The sequence below is a fragment of the Scylla paramamosain genome, chromosome 21, assembly GCF_035594125.1.
Source record: "Scylla paramamosain isolate STU-SP2022 chromosome 21, ASM3559412v1, whole genome shotgun sequence".
Classification (NCBI taxonomy): Eukaryota; Metazoa; Arthropoda; class Malacostraca; order Decapoda; family Portunidae; genus Scylla; species Scylla paramamosain.
In genome coordinates, this window is record NC_087171.1 from 3,245,982 (window position 1) to 3,253,266 (window position 7,285).

Below are 7,285 nucleotides of genomic sequence, written 5' to 3' on the forward strand. Positions count from 1 at the left end.
GTGTGGAATGGGATTGCGTTGAGATTTTTTTTTTTTGTGTGTGTGTGTGTGTATGTGTTCCACCAATAAAAGCTAGGAAACGCCAATCAAATCAGAGGGAGTCTGCTTTACTGAGCAATGAGGACAGTGTTGATTGTTGCTTAGGGGGTGAGGACTGTTGTTTAGGGAGTGAGGACTGTGGATGAGCGGTGAAGATTGCGTACAGGTCTTGGTCACTTACATGCTTGACTCTGGATTTGAGAAGCAGCGTTGCCCTACATACGGTAGAGAAGTTTGAAGGAGTGTCTCGCTCCCCACGTGGGATCCTCTATTTGGGTGAACAACATCATACTCGTACTTCAGGATCTTGTTATTAGTAGTGTTTTCATGTGCCGGTGATGAACAGATACGTTGAGGTTATTTTTTTTTATCTCGTTTATTATCGTCCGTGGTGAGTGTCAGTAGGGAGGGTTATTGCGAAATTATTAGCATTTTAAAAGTTACGAAAAAAAAAAAAACTTTGCTTCATCCTACTATACATGTTGTATGTGGCACCAACATAGTTACGACCGAAGCGAAGTTTTCTATGGAGATTGTTTCATTCTGAGCGGTCCGGCCCGGTCTGGCTCTGTCCTACCGTAACGCTATTCAAACCTTAAGATCTCCTGAACTGCGCGGCCGATCGTAATGAAATTTGCATCATATGATAGCACAACTGTATCGGTTTTACATGATATAGCTCTCATCTCTTCTGTTGAGTAACTTGCAAAAAGTAGAAGAGTGTCGAAAATGGGATTTTATTAGTCGAACGTCAGTTTTCTGCAATTTTCACCAACTTTTGTTTGTCTTAATAAGAGCAGACACACACCACTGAATGCAGAATGAAATTTCCTATCCACAGGTATGTAGCACAACCATTCGGCTCCCGCAAAGTTTTTAGCTAGTGTGACTTGAATATTAGCCAAGTTCGTTATGTGCGCGGTGCTTCCATTATTTCATTACTGACAGCTTCGCTCGTCAATCGCCTTCCAGGCGTTTTACTGGTTTGTTTTCTTCCACAACCATATCTGGATAAGTGCCGTCAATGCTGAGGTTTAGACAGCGCAATTGGACAGTGTGTGGGCAGCGCCTCACGTGTTCAGGAGGCTGGGTCAGTCTGCGACTCTTTTATTACACTATGAAACAAAATTTCACTTTTGTCTTGTCCTTGTTCCCAAACCATAATTTTCCAGTTATTTCCATCCAAACAAAATAGAAAAAAAGTTATTTTGATTCTAAAACTTTGCTTTTGTGGTTAGAACCATTAATTTATATGTTTGCATTATTTCATTATAGTATGGGTTACTATTGGTTTTCATGTCAGGTAAAGACCTCTGCAAAATCTCAATTGCTTATCTGTTTTTGAAATGATGCAAATAAGTTAAAACAATAAAAGAAAGAATATAAAGTGTTCTAAAGATTCTTTTTTTTTAATTTAATAAGATCATTCTTGAACTGACCAGATCTAGCAAAAACTTTTTTTTTTTCATATTTAGAAGAATTTGCTTGCATTTCAGAAATCTCAAATCTTCCAGAATGTTCTACCAGACACTTTTACACGTTTCTATAACATTTTAGAAGATTCTATTCAATGTAAACATCTCCAGAGTATTCTAGAACTTTCTAGAATACAGTAGAAATATGTAGAAGTATCAAGAATTTTCTAGAATCTACAAGAATTTTCTAGAATGATTCAGAATATTCTAAAGTAGGTTCAAGAATATTCTAGAAAGATTGAGAATATTCTGGAACACATTCTAGAAAGACTAAGAATATTCTAGAGTACTGCTTGACAATATAAAAGTAGGAGCTCGCAGACCACCAATCAGTTCTGCTTTGGCTGCCTGAGAAGACACATCACAAGAGGTGAAATAGCATCAGGAGGCTGCAATCATTCTCCAGATGCATTCTGCTACATATGTGGTCAATTCATCAAGACAAGAGCAGAGAAGTTCACTGTGACAGCATCTGCAAAAATGTGTGAAAGAGAAAGCACTGGCCTCCAAGAACTGACACTACAGTGGGAGCACACAATATCAAACATGAGCCATTGGTGAATCCTCAAAAGGTTTTGTTTCCTCCTCGTCACATCAAACTGGGTCTCATGAAACAGTTTGTTACAGCTCTTGACAAGGAGTCTGCTGCCTTCAAATATCTTCAAGACTTTTTTTCCTAAGCTTTCAGAGGCATAGGTGAAAGCTGGTATCTTCATTGGACCACAAATAAGGAAAATTATGGAGTGCTCAGAATTTCTACAGAAGCTCACAGAAAAGGAGAAAAAAAACTTGGGAGTGTTTCATTGCTGTAGTACAAGGCTTTTTTTTTTTTGGAAACAACATGGCTAATAACTATATGGAATTGGTTGAAGCTTTACTGAAAAGTGAGATGGGCTGCAGAATGTCCTTAAAGGTCCATATCCTAGATGCTCACCTCGACAACTTCAAGGATAGTATGGGAGCATATTCAGAGGAACAAGGGAGCGCTTCCACCAAGATATAATGAATTTTGAAAGGAGATATCAGGGATCCTTCAATGAACACATGATGGGAGACTATATTTGAGGGCTCATACGTGAAAGTGATTTGTTGTATTCACGCAAAAAAAAAAAAAAATAATTTTTAGTTCTAAAAATTAGTTTCAGAAATTTTTAAATAAATTTTTGTGTCATTTGATTTTTTTTCTATCCAAAAATAGTGAAAAGGTGAAATTTAGCTATTTTGCGGCAAAAAATAATTCTTAAAGCCACTAAAGCAAAGTTTGACAGGAATAATGGACATTTTTTTTATTGTTTTGCAATGAAGAGAGAATATAGTACTTGCTTGTCAAAGCAAATCGTTACATAGTGAAATATTATTGGTCTGGTGAAGCGAGGCGAGGCGAGGTACGTAGGCTGCCAAACACGTGGTGTTCAGTAAGAAACAAGGGATTCGTTATTCAAGTTACATTGACAATTTTAATTTCTTCTCACCTCCCATTGGCTTCCATTATTCATAAGAAAGGATATTTCCTACAACCATCTTTTTATGAAAATCACAGGCTCATGATCAAAGTAAGAAAGACATTTAGAACTAGTGGTATAAATTCCCCTGTTTATATATATATATATATATATATATATATATATATATATATATATATATATATATATATATATATATATATATATATATATATATATATATATATATATATATATATATATATATATATATATATATATATATATATATATATATATATATATATATATATTCAAAATAAACACCTGGAAAAAAATATATAATAAAAGTCCTGGTTAGAAAGTGGCAGCATCTACGCATTTTTTGTTCCCGCCGATTTCTCACCTCAATGCGGCGGGGGATTCCTTGATTCTCCTTCCCAGTGGGTGACAAGCGGATTCCAGACCCTACCGTCCCTCTTTAAATCACACTGGCAGGGAAGGTAGGAGAGGCTTGAGGCTGAACCATCACCAACACAGACCTTTCATTCCACCCCTAACACCAACAACCACGCGCACACTTCTCGTCACCTTCTCAGCAGTGAGATATACCCAGGATTTCCAGCCTACCATTATTGTTCCCGCCTGTCCCTTCCCCTTCACCACTGTAGCAATTTAGGAGGGTGGAAGTAGAAATGTATAAGTGATTGATGGTGTGTCAGTTGTAATTTCTCCCACTGATCTACGAAATGATGTTAATACAACTCTTGACGCAACAATCATCACTAAGACAACACAGTAAAAAAATTGTACAAAATAAAGACCGAAGAAAGAGAGGAAAGAGGAGCAATCAGGTAATGGAATGCATTGATTGATGAAGTTTGGTGTGTAAGGAGCATTTATAGTTTTAAATATAAATGAGCTTTTAAAGATGGGGCATTATGAGTTTCACTCAATTTTGTAAAAATACAATCAGGTATGAAGTTAGGCAAGTAAACACACACACACACACACACACACACACACACACACACACACACACACACACACACACACACACACACACACACACACACACAAATCTGCATCGGTTCATTACGCTGCAAGACTTGAGAGTAAAGAAACCAACAAACTTGAGCAATGACTTCAACAAGAAAGAAGAGAGGCGCTTCTTTAAAACAATTATGAAAGGTCAAGAGGCAGAGAAGCAGTGGTAAACCGGAAATGCCAAAGTAACTCATAGGTCTTGAGTGTGTGTGTGTGTGTGTGTGTGTGATGGAAAAAAATGCGTAAATATGTAAAACAAATGACAACTTTAACGCATCAAATTTATACATCCGACACATTTCTATTTTCATTATTTTATCTTATAAGGGGAGACACTTCTAGTAGATATACTTTGAGTAACTCTTCCTTTTAATTCATAGTAGTGCAGTTTGCTATAATCAAACTTGTCTATAATTACTCGATCAATTAAGAACCTTGTGCAAAGTTTGCATTTCCTAGCTGATATTACTTTCTCCCACATACACCACTAACAGGGGTTGCCCAAGTCACAAAAAAAAAAAAAAAGAAAACCGACCATCAAAGCCCTTAAAAATGCTCACTGACACACACACACACACACACACACACACACACACACACACACACACACACACACACACAATGACGGGAACCGTCAGTGGCAAAGCTGTTGCATCACCATTAAGAATAAGCCGCTTGTTATGTGGCGAGGAGGATGAAGGCGGACGGGGTGATGACTGGTGAATGCACATCTGCGGGGAGTCTCCGGCCACCATCACACAGGCTTATACAGTCAGCGAATTAAACAAAATGTTATTTTAATCTTCTCACCGTGGGCGAGTTGCCACCAAGAACTGTGGTCATTTGAATCGTGTTATTGTGTCAAGTTTGCTCATAGAGAAGGAAGGTACTGAAGGAGTCATGACAACTCGGATCGTGATGTCAATATCAATGAGAGGCACATGAAAAGTCAGATTCACAGACCGTGAAAAAATTAATAATTCTGGAACGCAAACATTACCACAGGACTGGCAAACATCACAGTGAGTGGACTCATTGAGTTCCAAGACAAACATGCCTGCAGAATGTCAGTTAAAATCAACTGTTGTGGATGTACATGAAAATGTTGTTCTATAAATAAAGATTCGTCAGAGCAAAATGGAGTCACTTGAGACGCTTCGCAGGGAGGAGCGCACACACACACACACACACACACACACACACACACACACATACGCACACACACATACGCACACACACACACAACACACACACATACGCACACACACACACACACACATACGCACACACACACACACAGACATACCTTGGTCATGCGAGATAATAGAACACACACACAGACACACACACAATAACTATTGAGAAAAATCTAACTTAGTATAAGAAATGCATGAAAGAGTGAAAAAGAAAATGATTAACTATTTTGACAGCATAAAAGTGCTAATCCTCAGGTAAAAAAAAAAAAACGTAATAATAAAACACACACACACACACACACACACACACAGAGACACACACACACACACACACACACACACACACACACACACACACACACACACACAGAGACACACACACACACACACACACACAGATTCGCGCTTTCATCACTCAGGTTTGTACAAGTTTAAAATTTTATCAATGGTACAGCCTCGAGAAGAGATTCAGGCGAAGGTACAGATTTACCAAGACGACGAGAAAAGGTGACAGTGGAAGGAACGCTTCACGAGGAATAGGGAAGGATGGTGGTCGTTGGGTGGTCTCTCTCTCTCTCTCTCTCTCTCTCTCTCTCTCTCTCTCTCTCTCTCTCTCTCTCTCTCTCTCTCTCTCTCTCTCTCTCTCTCAACCTTGATAAATCTAGGAGAGAGAGAGAGAGAGAGAGAGAGAGAGAGAGAGAGAGAGAGAGAGAGAGAGAGAGAGAGAGAGAGAGAGAGAGAGAGAGAGAGAGAGAGACTACTATTTCGTTGTCTTAAAATCCTAAGTACATAACAGAATGAGGCAAACTGCAAGAAGCCATCATAGGTCTATATGTGGCGGTTCCTATATGAAATATATACCTATTTACTTCCACCTATCATCCTCATCCATAGATGTGTATAATCTTCTTTTAATTTTTTTTTTTTACTTCTGTCTTCGCTGGACTACCTTTCATCCCCACCGACGTTGAAAAGAATAGGAAGCGCTGTGTGTCTTAAGATCGCCGCACTACACGCTGGTCTTCTCTTGGAGTGATGGAGGCATGAAACTATGAGATTCAGGCCAATATTCAGAAACGCTTTGTTCTCTCTCTCTCTCTCTCTCTCTCTCTCTCTCTCTCTCTCTCTCTCTCTCTCTCTCTCTCTCTCTCTCTCTCTCTCTCTCTCTCTCTCTCTCACCACGAATATTTTCGAAGGCCACAGAGGTGATCAACCGAGTTCACAAGACCATTTTTCCTGTTACTATTATAGAAATATTGTTAATTTGTCACTAGAACCGTATAAATACCCTTAAAAATTTACGTAACTTCAAATGTAGCCTTTTGAAAGTAGTCCTGAAGTGTTTCAGAATATGGTTCTTATACCCGTATGCAGAAACGCTTTGTTATTTCGTCAGGAATGTTTTCAGAGGCCGCAGATAATAATAGCTTAGGTTCTCAAGTTTTTTTTTTTTTTTTTTTGACACTGGAGATTCTAAATACCTTCAATTCACCTGGTGGTTCGAATTTCTCATTATTATTATTGTTATTATTTGTTTATTCATTATTTTCTATTTTATTCTATTATATTATATTTTATTCCGACCAGGTTCATCTCATCTTGTTCCAGTCATGACCAATTGACGTATCTAACAATGTCTTTACATTATGTTATATTTTTGAGGCATCACCCACTGCTTTACGTTCTCAAGACTGTTTCATTTAATCAACAAACTAATTATCGGGGGTAGGTAGTGAGGGGATGCTAGCAGGGCTGAGGAATGAGTGGTTTGTAAGTACTTTATTTCTTATACTCCTCTGAATACCTCCAATGTGTCACCATGTCCTCACAGAACTAACCAAGAGAAACACACACACACAAAAAAAAAAAAAAAAAAAAATCAAATAGTGAGATTGCGTGATGCAGGAAGTGTACAGGTGATGTAAGTGACAAGTGTGTGGGTTTTGTAATCCGGTGAATAGCAGATTTTTATAATTCAAAGAACGTATAGGTTAGGTAATTCAATAAAAATTATGTTTATGTAATTTGATAAGTGTGTAGTTTATTTATATATCTATTTGATATTGTTATAATTTGGTGAGCGTAT